Source organism: Solanum lycopersicum, chromosome 2, assembly GCF_036512215.1.
Source record: "Solanum lycopersicum chromosome 2, SLM_r2.1".
Taxonomy (NCBI): domain Eukaryota; kingdom Viridiplantae; phylum Streptophyta; class Magnoliopsida; order Solanales; family Solanaceae; genus Solanum; species Solanum lycopersicum.
In genome coordinates this window covers 22588886-22605544 of record NC_090801.1, presented here as the reverse complement: position 1 = coordinate 22605544, position 16659 = coordinate 22588886, and the positions used below count along the sequence as shown (strand labels likewise).

General features: G+C 31.4%; 1 long non-coding RNA gene across 4 annotated transcripts; it reads right to left on the bottom strand.

Annotated features, from left to right (window-relative positions):
- Nucleotides 1-1439: 1439 nt before the first annotated feature.
- On the bottom strand, nucleotides 1440-13007 carry LOC104645484 (uncharacterized). Of its 4 annotated transcripts, XR_011214438.1 has the most exons (8): nucleotides 12736-13007; nucleotides 12391-12484; nucleotides 10395-10509; nucleotides 9763-9878; nucleotides 7346-8869; nucleotides 6616-6682; nucleotides 3445-3509; nucleotides 1440-1773 (listed from the first exon to the last, which is right to left on the bottom strand). It is a non-coding gene; the product is annotated as an uncharacterized lncRNA (long non-coding RNA). The 4 variants fall into 4 exon arrangements; XR_011214437.1 differs by lacking the exon at nucleotides 12391-12484; XR_011214436.1 differs by lacking the exons at nucleotides 10395-10509; nucleotides 12391-12484.
- Between the last annotated feature and the right edge of the window lie 3652 nt (nucleotides 13008-16659).

Genomic DNA, 16659 nt, shown 5'->3' with positions numbered 1-16659 from the left:
TTATCAACAAAACATTATATATGCATTCAAAATTTTCACTTCTTGTGATGATTGAGTTGATTCCATAACGTATTTATAATGCTACATGATGGATCCCAATAGCGCATACAGGTGTACGTGATCGTACAAGCACTAAATCGATTGTAAGCAATCACATGTCGAACTGACAAGACTTATGAATAGCTATTTACTAAATTCAACAAGTTCTGATTATTTATTCGAGCTATGTAATATCTTAGATATGGGTAGTTTATGATTATACTAAAACAATAAAGTAATAGAAATAAATATATAGAGATTCTTGAAAGAGAAGATAAATCTAGGGTTATGGCTTAAAGCGAGGTTCTAAGCTTATAACTTTCTTTTGCAATCGTGTCAATAAGTATATGATTTCATTGACTTAGTTCAACAAAAACCAAACAAGGGGCCTCAAGTCTATTTTTTATGCATTCATCAAAAAAAAATTGTATATCCAATCTACTAACAACCAGGTTTCTCCCCAATAAACCAAAAGACCGAAACATTTTCCCATTGAGAATTATCACAGTAGAACATTACATTCAATGATTTATAATTTAGCATTCTTGTTATTATTATCAAGATAAATTGAAGCTCCATCAGCGACCAATATTTTTTTTATAGCTGTCCTTGGTAGCATGATAAAATTACAAAATGAAGAATGTTAACTAGATAGATTGTGATGACCTAGAAGATGATTTTTGGAAATTTTAGAAATTACCATTTTATACCTCCTAATAGTTACCCAACTCATGTTGGTTTAGTATATGAGACTAGTTTTATAATGGGATAGAAACAATATGATATTTGTAAGTTTTAAAGTTTCGGGGACTCTTGAGTTCATATAAGTTACTTTAGTAATAATCCGGATGTACGGTTTTCGAAATTGAAAAATGTCAATTCCATCATTTCTTGAATGCATAATTTTGTGTAGGAAAGGTATTTTATTTCAACTTTAATTATTTTAAATTTAGTTTATTGAAAACTTAATGCTAGTTAGGTCAAGTAGATCTCAAATCTGTGTTTCGATTGTTCCATTACGTTCAAAATATCAATTTTTGAAGGGTAGTATATCTTATATGGGTGCACGAGATTTTGAACATATTCGAGGTCCCATTTGAAGGATTTTTAGTCCTAATGTTTTGTTGTTGTTGTTCTATTTTTCTGATGTTCATTGCAGTCCCATGATCCTCTTTAGAAATCCCATTAGTGTGTTAAGTTGTGCATCGTGACCGTAAGATGTCTACAGAATCGCATAAGGATGTAGAAGTTTATAAGTTACAAATCATATGGGTGATAAATCATATGACAAAAATTTATATCAAAAATCAAAATATTATGATATGGAATTGGGTCAATTAGACTACATATCAAAAACTAATACAAACATTAACATTGTAGAGAAAGTATCTACCCATAAATAAAAGAACTTCAAACGACTACATTGTGTATGCTATTGTGTTATTGATATGAGAAGTGAGTTCTTCAATTTATAGAGTTTAAACTTTTCCTCTAAGGAAAAAGAATTAACAAAATATAGGAAAAAATAATGGTTTCCTTTAAGAAAGCTTCAAACATTTATGGTAATACTTTGTTTTTCCTTTTTGAAAACAATACACTTCAAATCAAAAAAGAAAAATAGGGCAAAACCCTAACAAATATCCCCTTTTGGTTGAATTTTCTTGAAAAAACATGACTCATCTTCTTCAACTGCATGATAGGCTTTGTTCTTCAAATAATTATCACCACTGGTTCCTGCCATTGTTAAAAATAGAGTTTATAATATATGAGTTTAAAATATTTTGTTCTATTTTTAAAATTACAGCAACAGAAATGTTGAAAATATGGTTTAAATCCCTTTAGCACATATATATAGACAAATATCTTCATTATCATCAAATTGATTGCAAATTAATTTGAAGCCATTTTGAGCGTATTTTCAATTTCATTTAACCATAGGAACATCGACCCATGAGATTATTGGAACATGTGATCTAATACCACTTGTTGGGTCGAATGTTATTCGGCGTCAATGAAAACCTATAATTTGAAAACATATGGTTGATAAATAAGATGACAACAACTTATACTAAAAATAAATGTATTAGTGTATGGAATTTGACCATTTGTCCTACATATTATAAAATAAAAAACAAAAAGCATTAGATTGCAGAGAGGAAATCTACCCATAAACAAAAGTCTCTAAATGACTACATTGTGGATGTTTAAGTTCTTTTGGTATGAGAAGAGGAGTGTTCAATTTATAGAGTTCTAAATGTTTGCTCTAAGGAAAAAGAATACATAAAATATGGAAAATTATAATGTTTCCTTTTCAGGAATAAATTAAAGAATTTATGATATTACTTTATATTTCCTTCATAAAAAATAAACTGTGAAAAAGGAAAGAAAATTAGCGCAAAATCCTAATTATAAATTATTTAACCATATATTCTCTCAATGATCGCGTGGAGGGGTTTTTGATTGTGTAAAGTAATCTACCATGAAGATTTTTTTATTCTTAACATCAATATTGCTTTCTCATTTCACTATTTTTGAAATTTGAAAACTCTTGGAAGGAATTTGTAAAGACGGACTTCAAGGTTAATTGATTAAGTTAATTTAACCCCAAACTTTTATTACCCATTTATTGTTTCATGATTTTTTAATTAAATCCTTGTTTTTAAATTCAAACATTGAGGCTTTATCATGTTTTAAAAAAATTGGGGTTTCAGTATGCTTTTAACTCGTTATTTGATTCGATTTCATTTGTGAGTTCCTAATTCGTTTATGATTTTGCATAAGAACTCTATAAACTAACCTTGTCCCTCATGAATGGCTATATTTCGTCGACTTGGACACGTAAATTAGCATCATGGGTTTCAATGTTTATGTTTTCTTATAAAGATTCTACATTTGACTAGATTTTGCGGAGTTGGAGACTCATCATAGAGGAAAGGCTCAAATATCAAGTTGATCTAATTCTCTCTTAAGAAAAGATGACAACGTTGACATTCTTAACTGTACTCAACCTTCTATGCCTTGTTGGATAATTGAATGTCTCACCACTAGAATAGACACTCTGGACATGACTGACACTCAAGTACCACTGTTGGTCCCTAAGAGAACCCTCATACTTGTTGACTACAAGTGGAAGACTAACTTAAGCATGTAAAAACTTAAAACAAAATAAAATTTATCAAACTAAAATAAAAACTTTAACTAAAAAGAAAACTATGAATAATATAACAAATTAAATTTTTCATAATAGGAAACTTAGGTCTTTAAAACATTTAATAAAATAAATTATTAATATAGATTCTTCAACTATATTGACTAAACTTATAATGATTGAAATCGGGTTAAGATCCACGACATCCTGACTAAATTGAAAAGTAAATGAAATCCTATGAAATCAAGGAGGCTCACCATAGCAAACTTGAACTCTCGGATGTATCAACAAAGCTCCTGTTGATGATAAAAAATACATGTATCTGCATCATGAGAAAGCGTAGGCCAAATGGCACAGTACGTGAAATGTACAAGCATGTAAGGTAATTTCAAAGCATAAAATAAGCTTGAACTTGATAAAAATGGAAACATACTTACCTATTTTTAAACTTACACATCTCAAGGAGTACTCAAGGATACTCAAAACTACTCAACTTAAGCAACTCAAAAGTACCCAAGGATAAGATACTCTACTCGGAGATTAGATACTCATCTCAAAAATTAGATATTCAACTTCAAAGATATGATACTTCACTCAATGAACCACATATCAATTCAAGATAGACAACTTAATGTACTCAAGATGAAATACTCAAGTCAAAGACTTCATGGGTAACATGTAATAGGTCCATGATTATAAATATAATCTCATAGGGGATTTGGAACTCACTACAAAATATTTAGAACTTGAATATACCATTTCTCTAAAAGATGCTCAACTTACGAAGTTCATGCTGAAGTATAGGCATGAAACAACTCGACTCGGAGGTCTACATACCTACAGGGAAATCATTATCTCTTCTCATTCTCTTAGTTGCTCCTCTAAACTTTATTAAAATCAATAGTTATCTCAAATGATTCTCAATTGATCTCAAATGATTTCTCCAACTTTGCTCTTTAACGCTCTCTAGAATGTGAATTATTAATTCAAGAGTTTGGTTCATGAGATGGAGTGATCACATGATAACAAGTTAGGATCATGAATACATTCTCTTCATCCTAATACTCACTTGCTCGAGTCTTGATACAAGTTACTAGAAGTTTTAGAAGACTCCACAAAAGTACTCAAAGGGGCTTCCTTAGTATGTTCGAAAGAATTCTCAAAAACACAACACTTAACTCTAACTTGAATTTGAATTACGAATTCAAATTCATGAACTTGTTATAAATGATTTATAAGTGTTTGGAAGTAGTTTATAGCGATTAAAATCAAAGGTAGTGAAGGCAAACTTAAAATGCACTAATATGGGACAACTGATGGAAAAGAAGAGGGGTGGGCTACCCGAGCGCGTTTCGGGCGTGGGGCGCCAACCCCTATGTTCAGAGACTGCGTATGGGTGCATTGAAGGTGAGCTACTCCATTCCCTTGGGTGTGTCTAGGACGTGATGTACAATGAGTTCACGATATTTCTAATGCATTTCACGTAAGGGTTGTGTGTGTCTAAAGCCTTCTTGGATTTGTTTTAAAAAAATTTGTGTCTTGTTTTGAAAGAAAGATGTTCAAGTATAAAATAACGGAGACATTTGAGAAAGTGCAGTTGGGACCAATCGACATTCTATGATTTAATCAACGTCCCTTAAATAATAATCGTAGATGAGCAGCCCAGGCATTAGATGAAATAAGGGAATTCTGACAAAGTGTGGAACCACAATTAACATCAACGATCTGTCAATTGATCGAAGGACTGTACTGGTGAAATGTAGTTTTTGACTGCACGTTCCATTACCTGATGCTTGAAGATTCTAAGTGTGAAGTCACGGAGGAGTATCAACAAACAGGAGATGAAACTACGGATCATGTTGTTGATCTGTCTTTTGATTCAGAGAAGATACAAATACTGAGGCTGAAAGATTTCTCTATGTCCTAGCTGACGGAAGCAATCCACGGACCTCAATCGATGGACAGCCCGTCTGTAGTCTCGTAGATTGAATTCACCTGCTAACACAACTTTCCTTATTTGAATTCCTTTTTAATTAGGCTTATGTTTTCTATAAATTTGGGATTAAACCTCATTTTTTGGGTTAACTACTATTAGCCTTGTTCTAGTTTATGTTTTGGAGATTAGTTTTTGCAATTTTAGGCAAGTAATTGATTTCTAAATTAGATTTTGAATCTTTTGTTTTGAAGTGTGATTTTTGGGTTTATTATTATTACTACGTTTGTTCATGATTTCTTCATCTATCAATATGAATTGTGTTCTTGTTAACATGGGTAACTAAATCCACAACTAGGGTTGTGGGAACCATGAGGGATTAACAAAGTATAAGTAGTAATTAAGCAATTCGTTAGTAGTGTTTTTGTATGAACTTGATAATATTTTCGTTCAGAAGTCGTTTTAACGAGTGCACGCGTTAGAACTCGCCTTGTTACTACTTGCCGAACCAAGGAGGTAGTTCATGAGAAAGTATTATCAACATAAATTTAGTGTGATACTCTCTAATATATCTATTAGGCCTACGGCCACACCACTAAAATGTAGCCTATACTTCGAAAACGTGTGGCCTTTGATAAAAGTCTACACTTTTGGACTTTCATCAACACTTTTTAAGGTGGGGCCTAAAAAAGCGTAACCTTTCACATTAGACAACACTTTTAAAATGTAGCCATCTTTGTCAATACTCATAAATCGTAGCATAAAAGATATAAGGGCACACTTTATTGTGATGCATTAGCGACACCTATTTTATATTATACTACACTTAAAAGTGTTGCATTTGCACTGTTATTGGTTACACTTAAAATAAGTTTTACCTTTTATGTCATCTCGAGCAACACTTATAAAGTGTTGCCTTTTATATATTATCTATAGAAACACTTATAAAGTGTAACTTTTTATATCATCTAGAGAAATACTTAAACGTGTAGCTTTATGTCTCATCTAACAACACTTATAAAACATAACTCTATATCTCATGTAGAGCAACACTTATAAAGTTTATACTTTATATCTTATCTAGATAAACACTAATAAAGCATAACTTTAACATTGGACGTCCTATAACAATGTTTTTGAATTGCATATATTCAATATAATATCACATATAATTACATACAAATGACCTAAAGCACAAAATTAACTAATAGTTAAATCCATAATTATGAACCAACAGTAATTCAAGAATGAAAACTGGGAAAGCTGTGGAAGCAACATCAATTGATTTATATCGGAAGTAGGAAGAATAAGTATAACTAAAGTGGGACAAATTAAATGCACATCATAAGAAATCCAAAGTTAAGTATTAACTCAAATTAACGGACGAAGGATAGGGATATTCTGAGAAAAATCGGTACACGAAGGAGCAGAAATCACATCTTCTGAAGAAAGATACATAAGAGTATGAAAACGCGGTAGATGATGAAAGGCTCACTATGCAAGTAGGAATCCAGGAAATATGTGTCATCAAGCCATCTCGAGCCATTGCTTCAGCTTCCATGCTGGACACGGAATACTTTGTGCATTATGATTCAGATCGCAATGTCATTTAAAGAAGTTTTGACAATACAACAAACATAATTTTATATGGTCAACATATATCAGTTGGACAAAATCTTTTCACGAGTTCCTTGGAAGCAGATGACATTCGAGATTTTTCACCTCAAAATGCAAAATGACGGGAACCTTGTTCAGTACCTTGTTGATACAACAAATAGTGCCCAATATGCATACTATGCAACAGACTTACACAATTCCACTGATAGGCTAAGAAATCTAACTAGAGGAAACTACGTAGAGAAAGGACCACTATCTATATGCTATAAATCTAATACAAGTGTAGCTTACCAAACAAACAATGCACCGAATACAACACTATCAACAAACTACAACATACTACAATCCTCATATATCATAGAAATTGTTACAGCAGGCTCTGCCTCTTATTATTTGCTCAAACTTATTATTTAGTGTTGTTATATAAATATTCATAATTTATATTATTCTTCTTAATAATAGAATCCCAATGGAAAATGTAGATTTCTAAAGATGTTATCTAATGAAATCATAGAGTCATGCCAACTTGAATGCACCTCAACTAATTCAACCATATATGTACAATATAACTCTACCCAGCAAGATGTAGAAAGAATATAAGAACTTACCTTGTGTTGCCTCTACTCAGACAAATGATTAAGGTTATTACTTCAATTTGTCAGCCCCGCTAGGCCACCACGTTGGACCCCAATCACCATCAATTTGACACGGGTTCATGACAAAAAGATAAACATTTAAGGGAAGCATATATACTGCCTGTTCAATACAATACAGGTCTGTCCATTTCTGCTCTTCTAACATATACTAATTGATAAGATATCTTAAATTCTTCAAGATACATATCATCAATGCCAACTTTTATCATTCATTAATTAATACAACGACAAAGATAAACATTCAAGGAAAGAATATATACTGCCTGTTCAATACAATATCGATCTTTCCAATTCATCTCTTCTAACATATACTAATTGATAAGATGTCTGAAATTCTTCAAGATACAGATCATCAATGCCAACATTTATCATTCAAAAGCTAAATAAACGACAAAGAAATAAGGTTCATGAATGCAACCATAGGGTAATCCATAGACTATACAAAGGCATGTTATAACTCTAATACTATTTCTAACCAATGAAAAAAATATTTCAAGTGAGAGAAATCCTTTATATTTAAAGAGGAGAAATTTACTGTTTTCAACTATCAAATCAACAGTCTATATTAAATTACTATAATTAGCTCACGAAAAATAATGCAGCATAGCTACTTCAATATGTCAACATTAATCGACTATGTGAATGCATCAAATAACAAAACAAGCACATAACATCATGCCAACATCTTAAAGCAGTTCCAATTTCAAATTTGTACTTATACTTTTATTGTACTGTTCTTGTTTATCCTTCTGATTGAGCGGACAAATGGCCTCGACCCCCAAAGTTGTAGAATAAATTAGAGCCTTCGAAAGGAATTCAAGTAGATCTCATGAAACACATAACAACCTTTTCATCCTTTATCAAGAGAGGATACTTAAACATAATAAAAAAAACATTTAATATACATGAATAGAAGTAGGGATTTTAGTTATTTGGATTTGATATGATGAAGAGACTATCTTAAATTTTATAAAGTACATGTGAGTCTGTACAAAAAATTATATCTTATTGAAAACTATATCAACAACCAACGAAGAAGAAAAAAAATATCTTGGACTGACTTAGTTGCAATACAAGAAAACATGTCTCAAAAGTATATAACAAGTCTACAATAAATCAGAACTGCTTCTCCTAAAAAGAGAGATAAGAATGTAAATTACTGAATTGAGAACGAAAGACGGTTTGTTAAAAAAACATCATTCAAAAGTATGTAGCATCTAGAATATAATCTAGATCAACTATGTGAAAAAATATCAAGTAGCTTGTGAATCGGTCGTCATAGCACATTTGCTGGTTAGTAGGCAATGAGAGTGTTCTTTTGGTGTGACCCATTTGATTAGTATAAGCATAATATAGAACGATATGACTAACAAATTGAATCATATTCCCGAAGAGAATGTAGATCATGATGAATCAGTTTTACTACCATAAATCCATGATATAGTAGCCATACTAGGATCGGTATTGAGCACCATTCTACACGAGAAGCGGCGAGAAAATGGTTAAAAAATGCTCATCTACGAAATTTGATACAGTTGAGCTAAGAATGAAATAAGTGAACATAGGAAAAAGAAGTGAACAAACACCAAGATACAATGCTATTAAACTGAAGTTATAATGAGATATCGTGTGTTGCCTATTGTCTGATTGGTTTAAACAATTGGAAAATAGATAAACTAGATAACCTAAAAAATAGTGGTTGTCACTCAATATATAGCAGTTGCATATTTTCTAGCACTGATGATTAAAACAAAACAAAAATAAAGTCAATCATACAAGTGAGTTAACATACAATTTTGATCTAAATCCTATATATAGAGAAATACCTTTTCTCTACTAAACATGTCCCAACATAACCTAATGGATAGCTCGCAATGTAGAAGAAAATGATACATGCCCTCACCTACCACTTTACACGCATAACACCAATAAATCTTGATAAGGACAAACACTGAGTACCAAAACATTCTGGAGGTTACATGTAGTAGTGATTTGGTTCAGTAATTTGAAGCGTTCGATTCTAATGGATTACGAAATTAACTTAAGAACTTGAAAAATAACTAGAATATTAAATCAGTGCTTAAATTTTATCATTCATATAGATTAATAGTTAGGATAACAAAGTAACATATTTGAATGGAGTTTTAAAAGATTCATCACAAAATTTTGAACTTGAAGAAAAAAAATTATAAATCAATCACCTTTGATGTTATACAGAAATTATAAAGACAGTATAAACAATGGCACCTCATACTCAAAATGTTATTTAACTAAAACTGAAAATTCATAAACTACAATTATTATGAACCTCAACAGCTTGAAATATTGCACAGGATGGGTTAAACAAGATATAGTGAAAAAATGCTTACTTTAAATGCAACAAAAAAGATACACACTTGTTGCGATTCTGTTCGTTAGGACCTGAAACTTCATCGCCTTATAAAGTCCTCATCCGACATCAACAAGTACTCTCTTCCATCGTGACCTATATATGAATATCTAGGAGTTAGTTAAGTAGTATTTGGCATTTTCAGAGTTATGCTTATATATCTACAAAAGATTTCTGAGTTGAAACATTATAAGGGACTCGAGAAATTTAAACAAGCAAAAACACACAACCTTATTCCACATAGAAACAAAAGCGAGGGAGAACACTACTACGATTGGTTAAGAATTGACCTTCAGATCTGAATATCACAGACAAGAGGGAATACATTTTAAACTAATAGGACACAAGAATCAACAACATGCTACAAGCATTCAATTCAACAACTTGCTACAAGCATAGAGAATGATTTGGTATTAGGTAAATACATCTATTTATTTTATGTAGTGCCATAATAGGCATGGTAAACTACACCATCAAGATATTAACTTATAACCAAATATCATTAACAAGATCCACAACAAGAAATAAACCTCGTTATGTTTTATGTATGAGAATGAAAGACAGTCAAAATGTAGACAAAGGAAGATAACAATGGCAATTAGTTGAGTGCACCTGTTTACTAGTTCTCCTCTTAAACGTGTGGAGACCTAATCCACCAAAAATGGTTGACGAGGTAAGAAGTTCATCTCCCGACATGGATATTATTATGTCTATCCCCATGGAAAGTCTGTTATTTACTTCAATAGTGCAAACAAATTAGTTATTCTTTGTTCGTCATCCTACAGTATTTGTAAAGAAAAATTAACATAAGAATATAAGGTTCAAACTGTGCACTTTAGTTGTATCAACACTCGAGAATCAAGCGTAGATTTAAGAATGTATCAGCACTCTAGAATACACTAATGTCTAGCTATAACATTTGTATCGTATGTCATATAGGAAAAATAAGAAAAGTTCTTTTCCAATGAAAACATACCAGATAATTCAAGGCTAAAGACCATCAATTGTCATCGGCCTCTAATGAGGACCCCATGAACAAGAAACTGCAACTAATAACAGTAATAGATGAAATGGCAATCTATTAGATACCATTGGACCATGAATAACATAACACCGTGGGGGCAACTTTTAGAAACACATGAACATGAAAAGTGGGTCTGGCTCTAGCGCAATACAAACATATGACCATTGACCATGATCAACTATTCTTGCAGGTAAAACTTCATCATACTGATTCAATCCAATCATACATAGGTAACTGAGAATGATGCACACCTATTTTGATAACATCAATATATCTAAAATCAAAAAAGTCTAAACATTAAGATGGAATGACTATCATATAGTTTCCTTCCCTTTGTCTGTACTGAAATGAGCAAAACATTAGCTTCTGATAAAACTACAATAGCTTGAAACATATGATTGCAGCCATTTGATGGCACCCTTTTACAAATTGCACCGCAACAATAGGAGAAAGTATGGACCATATATTTCCCATAGAAGTTTAAACTCCAATACAAGTTGACCTCACAGATGTTGTATATATCTTCATAAATGACATTAAAATGAATAACTCAAGTCTCTAGAAAGAAACTGTGCAGTAGCATATGCTTGCACAAGAAGAACTGCTAAAGAATTCTATTTTTTCCAATTGTTTCTATTTTTCTATATGCAAATAAGGATACCATATTTATTTAACCAAGTTAAACCACCCACAAATAACTGCTCATCTCTCAAGATATTACCATTTGGCCATAAAAATAAAAGTCCTAAATCACATTTAGCATAAAAAAGCAGAGATAGTAAGGAAAAGAGGCAAATGAGTATGTAAGACAACAATATTATGAAATGAGTGTTATCAGAACTGTTATCTAACAACCATTAATTACTTACTCATCCTTATAAAACCTCCAATTGTTTAATATGTAAAGAGGGATAAGCCAAGCAACGTTAACATTAGTAAAACTTGCAATGCCTTTATTTTTCAGTTCTAAAAAGGATTGTTTTGTCATGATAGCATAAGTCACTACAATAACCTGAATGTAAAAATAGATGCAATACGACACCCAAAAGAGTAGTAAACATATATTGTACATGTAATGATATGATTAGCATCTCTAGCTGTCAGATACCCATATAACATAAAGGATGCACACTGATTATCAATTAGCTACATAATAATTTGCATAAGTAACATTTGCAACAAGTGCATGCTTAATATAACTTTAAAAACTCTGATTCTTGAAAAAAAATGAAATCTGTAGATAGAATTCACAAAAGTTCCATGTAAAATGTGTAACTGCAATTCTACAATGTTCTTTAGAATTATCTTGGAGGGTTTTCTATCATAAGTTAAAACAATCTATCAAGGATACATACTAACTCACTCAAATTCTTCGGAGTAGTAATTTCCTATCTCAGCTCCTGAATATGCCTAAGGTTCACGATTTTGTGTACTTTCTTCATGTACTTTGGAATTTCAGCTGTAACTCGTGATTTGTTCCATTACAACAACCCCAAAGTATTCAATTCCTTCTTATATACCTCTTCTAAACACAAAACAAAACTTAAATCAATTGACAAGATGATTAGTAGAGTAGCTACATACGCTTCTCAAAATTGATATTAGGAAGGAATCGTAGGTATCTTCATCTTCAGCTCATTAGTTCATCAGAGAAAGACGATTAAGCTTCAACTCAATTCTTCATAAAAACATGACTTAGTTTCAGCTAGTACATTCAATATTCAACAGATGAAAAAAGTAGTTAGACTCCCTAAAATCAACAAAACTCGTATCAATAACACAATAATATCAAAACCATAAGTCAAAATTTAGACTTTAAAAATACACAAGAATATCAAAACCCTAAGTTAAAATTTAGACTTTCAAAATACACAAGAATATCAAAGCCCTAAATGTAGACTTAAGACTTTTAGAGATAGAATTCCTTACCTGGTAAACACTATTCCAACAAACCGAAAGGTTTAAGACGTGGGTCGTGTTCGTGTGAAGAATTTTGTTCATATGTGAAATCCGGCGGAACAACTCTTTTTTAACAAAGAATCTATGAGGACATTCATGTTCTTCAGCTCTTCAATCTTCCACAAGGAATCTGTGATCAATTTTGACGGAAATTTTGAGGAAAAACTATTGTTCTTCGTTCTTCAGAAAAGTTATTATTCTTCGCTGAGAGAAAAGCCATTGTGAGGAAAGTCGAGAAAATTAAGCGAAAGGTTTCAATTAAAACTCGTTTTTGTTTTTGGTAAGAGATTGACCTAGAGTCAATCAAATCTTTTTTAAAACGTAATTAATTAATTATTAGACTAAATTAATATTTTAAAAACATTTTAATCTTTTATAAAATATAAAATATCACACTTTTATAATTCAACCCAAATCATTTAAAAGAAATTTTTTTTCATCTTCCCTCATCTCTTCCCTGTCTTCTTTTCTTCATCTTCTTCCTTAGAAATTTGGAAATTCGTCGTTACTCTTTCTCTATAGTCGTTACTCTTCCTCTCCAATCCTCCACTACTCTCTCATCTTTCTTTTCTGTAATCGTGTTCGACTAGAAAAGGATAAATTATTTTTTGAAATACTTTACAATTTTCGATGTTTTTTTCTTGAATTAATGAACAATAAAATGTTTTGTAGGTGTAAAAACTAAATAATCGAATTAATGGTGTGTGTTATTTATCATTTTAAAAAGAAAATCAGCCAACTCACAAAATCCATATTTTGAGGAAATATATCTGTAATGTTATCATTCAGTGAAAAGTCATTTTTAGTTGTGGTTGTTGTTCTTTTTTTTGGTCATTTTATTGATATGATTTAAACGTGTGCTGCCACATTTTAGTGATATGTTGGTCATCTGTTGCAACATATGATTCAAATGTTGCAATACTCAGTACAGATGTGTCAACATATAATGTATCTATCGCTACATAAGATGTATATGTTGCACAATACAAGGTACATATGTGGCAACATAATGTTAATTTATCGCATGGAACTATCCATCGGTGCAATATACTGCTAATAATATTTTATAATGAATTTTAAAATTTATATGTTGGTCATCTGCTACCACATAAGATTCAAATGTTGCAATAATCTGTATAGATGTATCAACATATGATGCATCTGTTGCTACATAAGATGGATATGTTGCACAACATCAGGTACATATGTGGAAACATAATGTTAATTTATCGCAATACAACGTACTGCTAATATTATTTTATAAGGAATTGTAAAATCTCAATATTTTTTAATTTACCTTGTAGATGAAATGATACAAGAAGCTTAATCCATTTGAACAACTCTTCTAACATGAAATGCTCTTTTTGTCTATGTGAAGAATGTGAGCAACAACATGACTATTTTATTAGTCGTATTCAAAAACTCACTTATATTTTTAAGGAAATTTTTCATAATATTGATGTGCAAAGATCCAAGAAGACTTCACAGCCTTTTAAATGTAGGAGGTTGAAAAAATTTATTTCTCAAACACTCTCTATTATTATTGAGAAGAAATAAAAGGAGAAGAAGGCAAATGAAGAGAAGGAGAAGGAAAAGGAGAAGAATGCAAAGGAGAAGAAGAAGAAGAAGAAAAGGAGAAGGAGAGGGAGAAGAATGCAAATAAAGAGAAGGAGAAGGAGAAGGAGAAGAAGGCAAAACAGGAGAAGGAGAACAAGGCAAAGAAGAAGAAGGCAAAGGAGATTGAGATGGAGAAGCAGAAGCGAAATTAGAAGGAGAATAAGAAGGAGAAGGAGAAGCAGAATGAAAAAGTGAAAGCGATAAAGAAAGGGAAGAAAGTCAAAGTTGTCAGTTGTGATGTGAAGCGACAATATCCATTTGAATGTTTTAACATTGATGGCAAGGGTCCAACTAAACTAATGTCAACCTTCTCACAATGGATAAAAAGGGTTTTTACAAGCATCATGCAAAAAAGTATGTAAAGTAAAGCAAGTAATGCTGTTCACCTATTATAAGAATTTCTTCTTGTTGTCCAATATATAATGATTTATAATGATTGCACATTTGCAGAGGAAACAAGGAGGATCACTACTTATCCAATTGCTCAAAACTTGAATTTGACGAACTTGATTTAGTAATTGCATTTCTAATGAATAAGGATTGGTTCTACGTAATGTCTTAACCCAATAGGTGGTGGAATGATGAGGCGAATACATGCTCCCTTTTATGTGTATTGTTTAGTACATGATTATATACAATTAAATTGATACAGTTGTTTGATGCATGTGTGCAATATGTGGATATCATACTTTACTATTTGCGTAAGAATTCGAAGCAAAAGATTCAATCTAAATATCAATATACCACTACTAAATGTTTTTTAAAACATACATTGACAATTCTAGTGAATATGAGAATAAAATCATTTACATAATGAAAGAGTATGCTATACCTTCTGGAATGTCTTGGCAATTGACAGATGATGTTTATGTCCCTATAAATAGTAATGGTGAACTCCACTGGGCCTTGGCTGGCGTTGCATTGAAGGAACAATGTATAAAAGTGTATGATTCCATGTATTCAAATAGGTATAATAGAAAACTATCCTCTGAGATTCAAAAGATGGCTACAATGTTACCAAAGTACCATGAGTTAGGTGGATTTTTTGAGAAAAATTAGTGAACCAACTGGTCAGTTCTTAAATGTTACCAAGGAAAGAACAAATCTCACCTATTTGAAGTCAGTCATGTTACTGGTATTTCCCAACAACAAAATCAGTATTTTGAAAGTATCACAATATTATTTTGTCTTACGACTATCGAAATGTGATGTTATTATATTTTCTTATTGATGATATACCATGCAGAGATTATGGAATTTTTATTGCTCCATACGCTGAGTATTTGAGTGATCGAATACAAGTACCATCATGTGGAATTAATGCTGACACCCTTCGCTTGAGATATGCTTCACTCCTATGAAATTATGGGATTGTAAAGCCTCTAAATGGTTACGTTAGTAATAATGAATATCCAGAGATGCGTCGAACTAAAATAAAATCTAAGATCAATGAAAATGTTGACTTTACAACCATTGATTATATAGGTGGTTATGCATATCATATCACTGTGAATTACCTTATTGTTGATAAGTTATATAAAACAAATGGTGAAGTGTTAATTAAAATGTAATTGCGGTAGTAATAAACACGAAAAAAATTATATGTTGCAATAGTTCGTATATATGTAGCAACATATAGTATATATGTAGCAATAGGTAGTATATAACAAATAGTATATTTGTAGCGATAGATAATATATATGTAGCAACAGTTCATATATATGTAGCAACAGATAGTATATATGTAGCAACATATGTCCACAGTTTGAATTGTCAAAATTAAAAAAAAAATTAAACTATTTTATTTTCATTTCCCCTATCTCCTTTCTCCTCTCTTCTATTAATGTCATTTCGTATTACACAAGATTTATTTATTTATACTAATTTCTCTTCGATATATGTAATTTTTGTAGTAATAAACATGAAAAAATTATATGTTGCAATAGTTAGTATATATGTTGGAATAGATAATATCTATGTAGCAACATATGTCACAGTTTGAATTGTCAAATTAAAAAAAAAATTGAACGGTTTTGATTTTCATTTTCCATCTCTCCTCTCTCCTCTCTCCTCTCTCTTCTATAAATGTCATTTCTTATTCCATAAAATTTATGTATTTCTTCTCTACTGCCAACTTCTCCTTCTTCTCTTCGATTCTCTTAGTCCATACTTCAAAGATCACCTTCTACAGCAAGGCGCTGTTGTCATAATTTCTACTTTATCGTTTATATATATCTTCTCAGGTAAGGTAACATTTAATTAGGGTTTGAAATGCAT